The sequence below is a fragment of the Acipenser ruthenus genome, chromosome 2 (genome assembly GCF_902713425.1).
Source record: "Acipenser ruthenus chromosome 2, fAciRut3.2 maternal haplotype, whole genome shotgun sequence".
Lineage (NCBI taxonomy): Eukaryota > Metazoa > Chordata > Actinopteri > Acipenseriformes > Acipenseridae > Acipenser > Acipenser ruthenus.
The window spans coordinates 41,545,053-41,559,041 of record NC_081190.1 but is presented as its reverse complement, the minus strand read 5'-3'; the positions used below and the strand labels follow the sequence as shown (position 1 = coordinate 41,559,041).

The following is a 13,989-nucleotide window of genomic DNA, read 5'->3' as shown; positions in this document are numbered from 1 at the left end:
CCACAAAGAGATGATCTGGACCCACAGTATATAAATCAAAACAATGGACCCCAATGTTGACAAAGTAAAAACAAAGTTCTTGGTTCATTATTTGTGAACAGTGTTTCCCATCATATAGGTGTCAGATTACTACAGAATGTTCATTTTACTTTATAGCAAAAAATCCATATATTGAGTTTGTTCCAAAAATCAATAATGCCAGCCAGGTCATTCATCCCTAAGGCCTAAGGCCATAACTAGCATAACATTAACTGTGTGATCAACAGCCTACTGGTCACACATTATTGCTTAAATCATGAAAAATGCAGTACCTACCATTGTTTAATGTTTTATGATATCCATTCCCATTCAGGAAGAATGTCATTATAGTCTTACACCAGCAGTGCTCATGCATTGTTTAGGTGCCCTTACTCCTTGAATGCACATCATAAAACACATAATAATGCTATGTATCCTCAATGTATTTATTACCTATGGTAGTTAATGTGGACAAGTCCAGCAGAAAGGCATTGATCTTACCCATTTGTAGGGTGGATAGGCAGACTTTTGATCAGCTTGTAACAACTTACGTCAGATGGGATATTTAATGTTTGCAAGGACCCTAGAGTTAGCATAATAATATTCAAAGCTTATCAAAGAACTAACATCACTTCATCTATTTCCTGTATCTTGTACTTGATTTTACTCTTATAGGTATCCTTAGTCATGTTTTTTTGTAATTGCTCTTATTTGAAATCGTTCTTATCCATCTGTCATACGTACTACGTGCTCTTAATGGACTTTATTTGTATAAGCAAATATTTTTACTGTAAGTTTAACTGCTCTTAGTTGAACTCGCTCTTAAATGCAATTATTTACTGTATTCCTTATTTTGCTCTTATTTGAAATTTATCTTATTTTCTACTGATTTTACTGTACTTGATCTGTTTTTATCTGCAATGTGATATTTTATAATATGATACTTTGTACTGTGATATTTTGTAACAATTGTAAGTCGCCCTGGATAAGGGCGTCTGCTAAGAAATGAATAATAATAATAATAATAATAATAACAATAATAATAATGTAGAAACAGAAATATCCTGTAAAAATGTACAATGCTTAATACAGTTTTATAAAATAAAGAAGACTATTTTAATACCATCTACAGTATTTATTTGCTGTTGTTTTATGCTACACTTAGAAAAGTTTCCCATAGTAAAAGCATAGCGAAAGCATAGTAGAGCATTGGTATAAGCACTGTTAAGCTCAGAGAGGTATGGAAAACCATGTTAAACTATGGCAAATGCATAGTAGTAAAATGGTAAAAATGACCACGCAAACGTACTGTCGTAAACTTTTATAAGGGTGTTGCTGCTACTACACGTGGCTTTGCCTACTGTGGATTTTTTTCTTTTTAATTGTGTCAATTATACTGTAAAAACTGCTTCTGCTTCCAGCTAAATGCCCTCTTTGTTAAAGTGACTGCACAAATCTCTAAGCAAAAATCCCTCATCAGCACAGGGTAGCACAATCTAAATCAAAGAGGCAGCTTTCGGGCAATAACACCAGTCAAAACTAAATTTACTGACACACTAAGATAGCATGCGATCACAGCCACAGGGCAATTTAGGCTGTGATCTTATTTATATTCTGTGTGTTGACAACAAAATCATACATTTATTGGACAACAAATAAGAAAACCTGCCATATGTACATTTGTTGTGTAAATTACATGAATTCTGTAATGTATAAACAGAACATCTCCTATGCTAGTTTCAGTCATGATGGGCAAAACAGCAGATAATATTATGCAGACTTGATAAAGGGCTGATAGAAGCTGGCTGCTTGGCAGGTGCTCCTGACCCAAATTTGGTCACAAATCTTTCCAAAACAAACTGAACACCTTGCAGACAAGGGACTAATGTCCATATTTCTGTTTTCTAAACAGCTCCATGTACAAACAAAAGAGATCTGTCCTGGAATTTAAAAGGTACAGAAGGAATTAGTTAATTATTACTGTAACCTGATTTGAATTATTTTCACAACGACAAAAGCACATTTTTATAACAAAGACTATATTAAAGAGTAAGTAGCGGGGTTCTGAAAACTACAGCGTTGTACGTCCCCACGTGCAGCTAAATAGCGTACCTGTCATTTTTTTCATTGTTAACATCCTGACAGCTTTTTACACTTAGAACTTTAAAGTCTGTTTCAAAGCTTTTTTTTTCAAAATGTAGTGCACTGGGGTTTGAATTCACTGCTCTAAATCGCTGCAGGAAGAGCGATAAAAAATAAATAAAAAAAAAAACATAGCAAGTGCTCTGGCTTTTCTGTTCCGTACCACTTCATGGATCGTTATTGCTGTGTTACCTGTTTGACAATATGGGTAATAATCTTTACCCTATCAGTACACTAGAGTTTTGAAACAGACTTTATAGTTCTAAGTGTAAAAAGTTGTCAGGATGTTAAGAATGAAAAGAAAAGTTACAAGTACGTTATTTAAACGTGGGGATGAGTAATGCTATATTTTTCAGAACCCCGCTACTTACTCTTTAAGCCTCAATTTTTTTTGTTCTCTAAATTGCACTACAACTGTACAGTTTTTTGCCAAAGCAAAGCCTTCTTCAATCAGTTTCAGCTAAATTAAATATCAGGACAAACGAAGTCTGTCAAAGTAAACACGGCCTAGCTGCTTATCCAAGCATTACAACTGTAAAGTTACACACTGGAAGACCTGACAGATCAGCACCCAAAAGAATGATGTCTTGTAATAAGTGTCACTGCTGGTACTGTTTATGTAAGCTGAAATGTAAAGTGCTCCAGGGGAAGCTAAGGTAGTCAATTGCTTTATGTGACAAGACGCTCATGAATGGATCCTATTAGCTCACACTGCAGTTTGTTTCATACTGCGTTTTCAATAACTACAATTACCAGACATTTGAAGTGATATCTGCAAGGACTGTGTGTGTTCCTAGCTGTATATGTGTGTGTGTGTGTGTCCAGTTCTGCATCTTGTGTTAGGATGCCAATTTGTAATGGGGAACTAGCATCACTGCTCCTCAGTAAACAAAACAATGATTACAGGTCTTATTAGTGGTTTGAACACTGTATCACTGTAAAAAATAAGGTTTGAGCACTAATGCCTATAACAGATATTCACCCAAGATGACTTTGTTGCAAACAGTTATCTGAGGTTGATGTTTTGACATACATTGGGCCAGATTTATCATGGACAACTTTGCATAATTTTATGTGAAAGGACAATAAAACTGCTAATGTTCCATAAATGTAAAAGTAAATATAAATAAACAACACCAGCCAGCACTTTTCAGTCCTTTTTTAGTTGTTTTTTTTGCATGTTTTGTAAGATTACATTTTAGTTTACTTAAACAAAAGCTGGAGCAAGTTGCTTTTTATTGTAAATTCATTGATAAATATGACCCATTGTACTGTACATTATATACAAGATACCACTAGAAGCTTAAGTACATTGTAAAATATTAAAGTGAACTGTAGTATAAACGTGTTCCCTTCGAATCAAATTTAACATAAGAGTGTTTGGGACAGTATGAACCTTCCTTCTGTCTATAAAAAGGGGTCAATACAATTAGGAATACCTTCCATAACGGTGCCAATAGGGTGTGGAGCCAATATGGCATTGATGCAAAGTGTTCAAATTGTTTATGAGTGATGCATGACCATTCCTTTATGATTACTAACGTGTCTCTAAATCTTTCAGGGAGCTTGGGGTGTAACTGGAACAGAGTCTGTTACCCAGAATGGCCAATAGAGTCAACACTTATTTAGAAACTGATCCTCATGAAATATCAGACATTGTGAATACAGAAGGACCTGCCAGCTGAGCACCTATAATCAGATTCTGTGAGACCTGCTGTCATGCCCTCTTCCTTTACAGTAAGTGCTGTTACATTTCAGATCTGTTCTGTCTCATATTTGAAACTATTTTATTATTCTGATTTTATTTAACATTACAATGACTGTATATACAGTATTTTGTATTCCCTTTTAAACTGCCTTCAAGGAAGACAGAGTGCTTTAAAGATGCTTTATCGTAATGCTTTCCTGGAACAAGTATCGTTCTTGCTGAAACTACAATAAAAAGGACAAATAGCAGAGCATTATTCCATACTGAATGCAGAGAATGCCAGAGGTAATTGCTTTTTATTGATCCCTGATTATACCAGACTCTACCGGGCAATAAATTAGCCCATCCCAGGTGGTAATTGCAAAGATCCCATCAGAGTTTTATGCTGGGGCTCCTTTTGAAGGTGCTACACACAGGTAGACAGACTGCTGAAGAAGCATTTCAATAAATAACAAATAATGGACCAATTAAGTCGTTTTCATGCTTATTTTTACGTGTACTGACTGTGTAATTTTTGCACTTTGATGAGATATTAAATTTATCAACATTGTATTTAGTCATTTCTGTTGTTAACCTTTATTTAAATACCCAAGATGACTTTGGAAGCATGTTCTTATTACATCTGTGCAAACCATCCTCCAGGATAATAAGTAATGTATGCGTGTGCCTAAGGTTAACATTTGATTGTTAGAATTCCTAGACAGAATTTCAATTTTTCACTAAAGGTCAAACAAATGTATAGTTTTACATCTTCAGGCCAGTGGTTTATTACCAAATAAGAGTTTTTTTTTTTTTTTTAAAGTAAACAAGTAGTGATTGTTTCAGCACCTGTTTGGTGGTGCTAATGGGATATGTGCCAACAGAGCCATACAGTAGTTACACAAATAATCCATTGTTAGAGCTAGCTTCACAGACCTTAATACACACTAATCTTGGACTAGCCTTGCCTTCGTTATGGTAGTCCAAGATCACTGATAATTTGGTTCAATGTTTATCCTACTTACACTATACTTCCATCCTTTTCTCCCATATATCCACTTCATTTTTATTTGAACAACTAGTGCTGATCTAATAGAAGCATGTGCTCTCTGTTGTATCCACTATATACAGTACACTCTGGCAGGATTACAGGATATATGATACATATGATTTACCTTTCTTGTATCCTGTGTTGTACAGATCACAATGGTATATTGTTAACATACTCCTGATACTTTTGAATTCATAAATCATAGTTCATAATTAGCTGGGGAATAAATATTTCTCAATTTTGATTAATAATATTTAAGGGAGTGTCTGAACTTACATTTCACATACATCATCCCCACTTGAAATGAGATACAATTTCCATTGGGCTATATTTAAGACAAAACTAATACCCTGTTGAAATCACATCATTAATTCTTAATGATAGTCTAAAGTTGAAGACTAGCTGATAAAAGTTCCAGTTCAGCAATGCATGCTGGGTTAACTGATGCAGGATACTTTAAATTCCCATTTTCCTCTCCCAGCTGTCTCCATCAATGAAATGGACACTCTCTAAGATATCACAATCTTAAAATGTGTGTCCAGTGTAGTGGTAAATAAAAAAAAAATGAGTAAACTCCCCTGTTTGGTGGAGCTGAACAGATAGATTGAACAGATAAACATGAACAGATACATTGCCATTGACCCTCAGCCAACCAGAGCCCAACCCCCTCTTAGGTGCTCAGTGTTGCCACATCAGAGGCTTTCCCTCCAGATTTAGAGGTTTTTATTTCTTACGGTGACAAAGATCGAATGATTATTGGTGTTAGACCTCCTTCCCGACCTGTGAGGTTCCTGAGTAAAGGGAAAAGAGTACCCTGGACTGGATTGCCCGACAGTTCATTCCGAGGGTTAGGCGGAAGTTGGCCATCTAGAAAGGGCACTGAGCTATGGTAAACTAAATCATTGACACAGAAGGTTAATTGTGTGGCGTCCGTGGAGTTGCTGGTGCGCTCGTTAACCAAGGGGTCATGGTTGACGGTATATTAAGGGGACGTAGTGCAGTGATCTGTTCCTATGTGAATGGTTAAAATTTGAACGAAAAGGAGAAACCTGTGCTGTTAATCATGAGTGTTTTGTTTGTTTTGTCTAAAAATACTCTTTGTTATTGTTTAGACGGCTTACACGATCCGGAGCTGTCTCCAAAGCTAGCACTAAACCCGGATCAACATCATGGCACTTTGTTTCACTTAGGACTGTATATTCACAACGAGCACTACAGCACACACTGTGGACTTGTGTTTGTGTTACGTGTTACGTGTGAATGAATAAGAACGGACTGTTTATTATTTAGGAACCAACCGTGGATTTAAACAGAGTAATACACGCTGCTGTACTGCCTGGTAACATTGTTTATTATTTACTGTTGTTACGCCATCAGGCAATTGGATTACAAACCATTAAACAACATTGCACCTGGATTATAACTGTCTGTCGGTTTATTGATCATCTGCACCTGCACACTGTTAACCACTTTGCACACTTACCAAGGGATTTCTGGAGGTAAGAATTTAAATAAGGTAAATTTGGATTTTAAGAGGTTTTTCTGGATTTTTTTTTTTTTTTTTAAATTTAAATTATTTAAAATCTTCTCAAGTTCATAATGAATTCAAACCATCCCAAGCCCTCCTTTTACAAACATGGCAGATGTTGTTGTGATGTGAAATAGCACGTGCCAATGTAAGAAAATGCTGCAACCCCAGGAGAAAATATGCAGTGTTGTGAAGCTCAGGAAACTGCACTCGCGAGACATACACTGTTCTATCTCCGCTTTAGAGCTTGAAAGCACTTAAGAGAAGGAGGTGTTCGCAATGGCTCCACCATATAAGCAGAAATACTCACCAGCTTGGGAAGCTGAGGAGGCTTTCAAAGGTGAATTCAAAGTATTGACAATGCCTAGTTGCAGATACCTTAGTCTTTATAAATGTTTTTAAAACTACTGTACTTCAAATGAAAATCTTATCAGTCTGCTATATTTTAATTAAACGTTTGTTTGAACTATGACTATTGTGTTCATGATACGGTTGAAATATTCAGTCTTTCAAAAACGTTTAATAATTCCAGATTTTTTTTCTTCGATTTTCAACTTTCATAATCTGGTTGTGCAGAGCCTGCAATGAATACAGGCCTTAGGCTTTACCACATGTTTGTCTGTGGGCCAAATGCGCAGCGCTGAAGATCCCCAATCCTCAATTCTAACTTCTGCGTGGTTTGCTGAAGAATTTAATGGCATGGAAATCATTACTAAGTGCACTTATTGATGCTATAACCTCATGTAACTCTGGTCATAATCTTAACAATAAATCACCTAAGATTTTTTCCCTTTTTATTTTTGATGTCTGTTCATATTTTACTAATTTTTTTATATACACACACACACACACACACACAAATAGAACACGCAGTCCAGTGGCCACGGCCCCCTGCTCGCACCAGTTCTGACTGAGAGCTCTCAGCTGTCAGTCTCACGCGCAGCAACACAACACAGATGCTCACCGTTAAAATATCTTGTCTTTAACCCAAGATTTGCATATCACAGGAGAGTTGAAATGAGTAAACTCTGGATCCCTTATATGAGAAGTGGGTAAATGCTATATTGCCCAAATTAAAAGTGGGTATAACTGCGTATACCCTCGATTACACCACTGCTCTTGCTCTTGTCACATTCTCATGATATGAGTTTTATTCCTCAGTGGGACTCAACTACTGTCATAAATATGTCTTGTTTGCAATATGTTCGGATCATCTTTAATGGTTCAAGTCCTACAGCTGTTACTGTAGAAACATATTCAAAGTCTGCTGTTCGAATTAGGAGTCTGAGCATTGGGTTCCTCAAGATATTCCAAATGGAAGCTCAAGTGTCAACAGCCTCAGTTAAAACCTTACTGTATGCTAAATACATACAGTAAAGAACATAAGACCTTGCTCCACTTTAGTTTACACAAATACCTGTATAGGGTTTGTATATCCATAACTTTATTTCCTGTACAAAACCAGTGTAACAGGGCGATGTTACCTACGTGGGTCATCACTAAGCAGTGGGTGTTGCCACGCCGCACAGGCACACAGATTTAATTAGCACAAGTGCTGCCACTAGGGTACCAGTAATGGTAGCCCTAGTGTCAGATTTAATAAAGAAAACTAAACAAAACAAAAATAAAAGTTTGCTACACACGGTGAGCGCTAGCCTCACTAAAAGACTACCCTATGAAACCCTCAGTATATTGTTGTTGGGATCAAATCCTCTGAAATATCCTAGCCTGACTCCGGCCTCTTCCTGACGGTCTCGGCTGGGCAATGCCTTCATGCCGGGCGCCCCCCACCGGCCAATCAAGGCCGCCCAATCAGCTCAGCTCAGGGCAAGCCTTCCTGTTCAGCAAGCAGCAGTGCAGCTGAACCAGCGCCAGGGTCCTCCCATGGACCTTTGAGGTTAACTCTTACATGTTCATGTTTTTATTACAAGAGAATAAGTTTGGACAAGGCTTGCATAACTGCTGTAGAAACATGAATGACTTATCAGAACCTTTGAAATCTGATTATTGTATAGTTCCCCCTATCCCTAAATTACTGCATGTAAGAATTCCCTGGTTTTAATGAAAAAAGGGTTTTCCAGTTTAAGCTCTAAATTCATTAGATTACATAGGCTTTTTGGGAAGTAAAGTGTTAAGGCACATTAGCTGCTAAGCCTCTATTTCCACAATATACATGTAGCTGCTGAAGTCAGAGACACAGCTTAACAGCCAATGAGATTTTTTTGTTTCTCAGATTTCCAGCCAATGAATACTTTCTTTCTTTTCTATAACATAACATAACAGATGTAAACCCAAAAAGTAATCAGATTAAAAAAAATCCTTTGTCCAGAAGATGAGGATTTGTTTTTGAAACTACATTACATTGCAAACCATGATTAGATGGTGACTGGTCATCTCCGGTCATGGTAATGCAGTATGACAGGACCTTTTAAAAACTCTCAACTAGCTTCTCGCTTTTTGTCACATGGCTACACAACTTAGGTACACTGTCCCACTTAATATATGTTAATATATGTTATAGGACACCACTGGGCTTTATTTCCTAGGAAATCTTCAAAAATTAAAAAATATATATTTTATTTACCTGTTGAAATTCAGCAACGATTCCAAAGACTTTGTTTTGAATAACAAACTCACCAATCTGGCTTTCTGTCACACATTTACTTTAGAAACCACAGCCACACGCATTTGATACATTCTTGATGTATGACCTACATCCCCCAGAAAAATAAGTGCCAACAAAATTCAAATGAAAAACAAATGTTAAAAAAAATCAGCTCGGCAACAAGAATATCGATATTGATAACGCAGTCACCAGGCACATTTTAAAGCAGGAAACTAAAGACACATTTCAATGATGTAAGGATACAATGGTTATGAATCCACACCAAGATGCCACCTGTTTTCTAACGTTGACTGTACAAACGGGTCATTTAATTAGCATGCTCAAGTGGCCATTCTTCACAAACATTTCAGTGTTTATCCATGCAAGTAAGAAGGAACCCAATACAGATAGGTACTGTACCAGCTTTGTAGATCTTAGTGCTGCAGAACAGTGCACCTGCTACGGAGAAACAAATAACAAGTATAATCTGTGTTAATTAGTAGTGGCACCCTGTGGCAAAGTGCCCCCCCTGTGTATGTTATATGTTACGTGTTGTGTGTAAATGTTGGTGTATAGGCATTGGTACACGGGATATAAGCGGTCTGTGTTTCACGTGTGTGTAAATTGTATATTTGTAGTTAGGCACGGGGATGGCACATCACATCACGTGCAAGTAAAAAGTAATAGTATGTGAGCACGGGGAATTGCACTTTAATTAATTCACGTGCAGTTGTACCGAGATTCCAATTGAATGATTGACTAGCAATCGAATCTCGGTACAACTGCATAAAAGCTGCATGTTTTCACTCACTGGGGGTTGGTGTTCGGTGAGTGGAGAACGGGTTAGGAGACGGAGGTAGTAATTGTTAGTAAAATAAGTAGTAAAAGAAGCTCACCGTGTTTGTCTGTGTAGTTCGTTTTGTCTGTCTGTTTATTTTGGCGTGTAGTGCCGTGTCCTGTGTTTTTGGTTGTGTTTAAAACCTTTTATTTTCTGTTTATTAAATGCTGAGCGCAATCACGCGCTCATCTTAAACCAAACTCCACATCTCTGTCGTTTGTGTTCCTGTTTCTGATCTGACGCCACCCACTCCGGCCGTCTTTGTCACACGTGGTGTCAGAACCGGGACAACAGCGCCTCCAGGGCTCAGGCCAGAGCGGGAACCGCAGTTTTTTTTGGGGGGGGAAAAAAAAAAAAAACCAAAGGAGAAGAAATGGGGAGAAGAGGCTGGAGAAGAGCACAGGAGGGCAAAGGGAGAAAGGTGGAAGCAGGGCTGTGGTGTTTCGACTGTGGCCAAACTAGCCACACCACCATACCCTGCTCCGTCCACAGGACCCTACAGGCAATGGCCCAAAGACTGGGATGGGGGGAGTGGTGCCCTGGCTGTGGGGCATATGGGCACACGTTGGCCCTATGCCCCATGCAGGATGAAGAAGAGGAGCCCTTGCTGCCACGTCCACAGCCCGAGTGGGAGGAGCCCGAACGTCCACAGCCCGAGTGGGAGGAGCCCGAACGTCCACAGCCCGAGTGGGAGGAGCCCGAACGTCCACAGCCCGAGTGGGAGGAGCCCGAACGTCCACAGCCCGAGTGGGTGGAGCCCGAACGTCCACGGCCCGAGAGGGAGGAGTCGGTGCGTCCACGGCCCGAGAGGGAGGAGTCGGTGCGTCCACGGCCCGAGAGGGAGGAGTCGGTGCGTCCACGGCCCGAGAGGGAGGAGTCGGTGCGTCCACGGCCCGAGAGGGAGGAGTCGGTGCGTCCACGGCCCGGAGGGGAGGAGTCGGTGCGCCCACGGCCCGGAGGGGAGGAGTCGGTGCGCCCACGGCCCGGAGGGGAGGAGCCAGTGCGTCCTGTGTCCGGAGGGGAGGAGCAGAAGGCCCAAACCCCTATTTTTTTTTGGGAGGGACGAGGGTGTGAAGCTCAGGCTCCACAGCAGCCGCTGTTTTTGCTGCTGAAGGGAGCCCAGCGGAGACGCCCGCCACCAGCTCTACCCCCGCTGTCGGAGGAGCCGGCAGCGCCACCAGCCCTACCCCCGCTGTCGGAGGAGCCGGCAGCGCCACCACCACCACCCGAGGGAGAGGAGCAGGAGCTGCCTCTGCCTCCACCACCTGAGGGAGAGGAGCAGGAGCTGCCTCTGCCTCCACCACCACCCGAGGGAGAGGAGCAGGAGCTGCCTCTGCCTCCACCACCACCCGAGGGAGAGGAGCAGGAGCTGCCTCTGCCTCCACCACCACCCGAGGGAGAGGAGCAGGAGCTGCCTCTGCCTCCACCACCACCCGAGGGAGAGGAGCAGGAGCTGCCTCTGCCTCCACCACCACCCGAGGGAGAGGAGCAGGAGCTGCCTCTGCCTCCACCACCCGAGGGAGAGGAGCAGGAGCTGCCTCTGCCTCCACCACCCGAGGGAGAGGAGCAGCAGCTGCCTCTGCCTCCTCCACCACCACCCGAGGGAGAGGAGCAGGAGCTGCCTCTGCCTCCACCACCACCCGAGGGAGAGGAGCAGGAGCTGCCTCTGCCTCCACCACCCGAGGGAGAGGGGCAGGAGCTGCCTCTGCCTCCACCACCACCCGAGGGAGAGGAGCAGGAGCTGCCTCTGCCTCCACCACCACCCGAGGGAGAGGAGCAGGAGCTGTCTCTGCCTCCACCACCACCCGAGGGAGAGGAGCAGGAGCTGCCTCTGCCTCCACCACCCGAGGGAGAGGAGCAGGAGCTGCCTCTGCCTCCACCTCCCGAGGGTCCGCTGCTGCTGCCGTCGCCTGAGGTCATCGAGGGTCCTGCTTCGCCTGGGGTCGCCGGGGCCTCTGCTTTGCCTCGGGTCGCTACACTGTGGCCGGAGCTCCATGAAGGGGAGCTGCCGGCCATAAAGAAAGAGGGGGAGGTCAGGAGACCAGCTCCCCCAGCTGCACTTTCGCGGCAGCAGATAGTGTGGCTGAAGCCCCGGAAGAGGGAGCTGCCAGCCACGAAGAATTGGGGGGTGCCAGACATTCCACCATGGCCACCCCCAGAAACAACTTGCTTCCCCCTCTTCTGGGACTTTGGGACTGAGGGGGGAGGTGGCCATTGAGGCCATGTGTGCGTTGCACAAGGGGGGGTATATGTGGCAAAGTGCCCCCCCTGTGTATGTTATATGTTACGTGTTGTGTGTAAATGTTGGTGTATAGGCATTGGTACACGGGATATAAGCGGTCTGTGTTTCACGTGTGTGTAAATTGTATATTTGTAGTTAGGCACGGGGATGGCACATCACATCACGTGCAAGTAAAAAGTAATAGTATGTGAGCACGGGGAATTGCACTTTAATTAATTCACGTGCAGTTGGACCGAGATTCCAATTGAATGATTGACTAGCAATCAAATCTCGGTACAACTGCATAAAAGCTGCATGTTTTCACTCACTGGGGGTTAGGTGTTCGGTGAGTGGAGAACGGGATAGGAGACGGAGGTAGTAATTGTTAGTAAAATAAGTAGTAAAAGAAGCTCACCGTGTTTGTCTGTGTAGTTCGTTTTGTCTGTCTGTTTATTTTGGCGTGTAGTGCCGTGTCCTGTGTTTTTGGTTGTGTTTAAAACCTTTTATTTTCTGTTTATTAAATGCTGAGCGCAATCACGCGCTCAGCTTAAACCAAACTCCACATCTCTGTCGTTTGTGTTCCTGTTTCTGGTCTGACGCCACCCACTCCGGCCGTCTTTGTCACACACCCTCAACAACATAACTCAAAAATGTTAAAATGAATATTGTTAAGGCATTATTGTATGCAGCATATGTGTATGCCATGCAAAGCTGTACTGTAGAGTGTTGGGGGGTGGCTTAGTCCATGGTAAGAGATGCAGTGTAAATGAGGTAGCCCACAAGAAGATACATCAGATCTATTGCTGCTTGTCTGAGCATTGTTCTTTTTTTTTGTACACAGTGGTTCATATTGGGAATTGGCATGTGCAAGATCCTAAGCTTACACCCAGTCTCTGCCTGTACATTAGATACCTCGCCCTGTCGATCCCCACATCAGTGTATGGAACACCACCTGGAACGCTTCAGTGTTATGTTTTTATGATGCAGAAATTCAACAAAATGACCCAGAAATATGTACATAATAGAAAAGAAAATGTGTGTGATGAAAATGTATACTTTATACTGTATTCATGTTACAATTTCCGATGTAATTGGTTCCAGTGGTCCATCGGATATGTAAAAATACTGTTTCTCAGACGAAGTCGTTACTACATTGCAGTTGCTTTATTAACGTTAGGGTATTATGCATTAACAATGTCAGGTACACCAGTGTGTCAAAAACACAAAGTATGTTACTGCACGTATACTATACAAATAAAATCAATGAAATGATTGACAAATAAAGCACAGTAATAAAGTATTTGGAAATTAACAAAATAGCACTGCAAAAACAGTTCCCACTGTGCACTCTCAGTCTATTCCCAGATGAATCCATTCTGACCTGCTTAGAGCTGAATTTATTGTTTTCACCCCACAAAAAAATGTGCATTGATCAGTTTCCATCTGTACCGTTCGTTCAGTTGGTAGCAACGTGTGTAAATGACACGTGCCAGAGGTCCATCAGTTAATAGAGGATATTGTATGTTACAGGACAGGATATGACAGGTTTTACTGTATATTACATTATATTTTTGAGGACAAAAAACAAACATGTTGTGACATTTCACACACATATCCTTCTTGAATCTAAAAAAAGAATTACCTTCAAACATTTTTTTTTTCAAAAACATAAATACTTCAGAAACATATTTCTTGGCAATTTTTGTCTTCTGGGACTCCTAAACAGGCAATATCCTGCTTCAGAGATTAAAGTTGTTACTTTTCAAAAAAATAACAAGAACCCTGACAGCTAACACTGCATAGTCTGTAGATCCATTGTCTGAGATGATAAGGAAAGAACTGAGCTAACCAAGCATTTGATATGCGTAGGGCCTGTATCTCAAGCTGCTCGAATCAAAA

At 41.5% G+C, this 13,989-nt stretch overlaps 1 protein-coding gene across 2 annotated transcripts in view; it reads right to left on the bottom strand.

Moving 5' to 3' along the window:
- LOC117408423 (FERM domain-containing protein 3-like) overlaps positions 1-13,989 on the bottom strand; it is a 130,750-nt gene that overhangs the window by 62,211 nt on the left and 54,550 nt on the right. The window lies entirely within an intron of this gene.